Source organism: Sinocyclocheilus rhinocerous, unplaced genomic scaffold, assembly GCF_001515625.1.
Source record: "Sinocyclocheilus rhinocerous isolate Xijiao unplaced genomic scaffold, SAMN03320098_v1.1 scaffold1292, whole genome shotgun sequence".
In the NCBI taxonomy this organism is placed as follows: domain Eukaryota; kingdom Metazoa; phylum Chordata; class Actinopteri; order Cypriniformes; family Cyprinidae; genus Sinocyclocheilus; species Sinocyclocheilus rhinocerous.
The window spans coordinates 51,336-52,519 of NW_015656599.1; positions in this window are offsets into that span (position 1 = coordinate 51,336).

Below are 1,184 nucleotides of genomic sequence, written 5' to 3' on the forward strand. Positions count from 1 at the left end.
ATAGAGATCGACCGATTTGGCATTTTTTTATTAATCTGCATTGGCCGATTGTGCTGCAAATTAGGGCGATTTATAGGTAGGCGCACTGGCAGGCAGCTAAGCGTTGTTGCGGAACTCCTTCTGGCTGCGTGAGACGGAGCAGCTCACGCTCTGCAGGCTGCAGCCGCGGCTTGTTCACACTAGGGATATGCCGGTATCAAATTTTCATGTTGCGATTAATTGCTAATGCTTTTATTACGGTATACGGTATTATCACGATATTGAAATTAAGTTAAAAAAAGTGCTGTCATAATACAGTATAACAGGTTTAATAACTTTTTTCTTATAACAAAAATAACTGAACATTTAAATGCAATAAAGCAATACAGAAAAATGTATAAAGTTAAAAGTAGGGATGCACCGATACCACTTTTTCCAGTACTCGCCCGATACCGATACTTTTAACTCCTTAAAAAAAATTAGCTATTTTTACCAAACATGAAACGTCGAATCCTCACCATGCCTGCCATATCAGTTTCTTCGTGTCAATTTTTATCCTTTTTTTTGCCGTTAGTGTGCTTGGCCCTTTAACCATTACTTCCATCTATATTTTATATTGTATTTGCTGTTACACTTGTTCGGTGTGCTTGTTTTGTCTGCTTGTTTTGTCTCTGTATCAAGTGCAATGTTGGATGTTTACAATTACAATGCATAGTTACAATATAGGATTACAAGCACTTCATTGCAGAGATAAAGTGCAGTTTTTGAAACATTACAGCGATGAAGAAATGGTGTACCTGTGCTGACTGATACACACACAAACCGCATACACGGAAAGCAGCCTTTCAGACACAAATTCTGAATTAAGTGCTCTTTCGCAGTCATATAAACAAAATTACAGCTACACTATATAACTTTTTTTGGGGTTAAAAAATAGATTTAAAACAGGTTATGCAGTGTTTTGTTTACATTTGATTATTTAATTTCTGTAGTATTTCGTACCTGAATGCTAATAACTTCCTAATATCAAGTCTTTACATTTAAATATGAAGTCAAATAACTTACTAATATCTTGAAGTATCATGAAGTATCATATCATAAAGTAATTTGGTCATATTGCCTACCAGTAGTATGATTGAACACACATCTGTTTGTGTTATCTTCAAAGAGTGTTCATTTTTTTTGTTTTGTAACGATATGCTAAA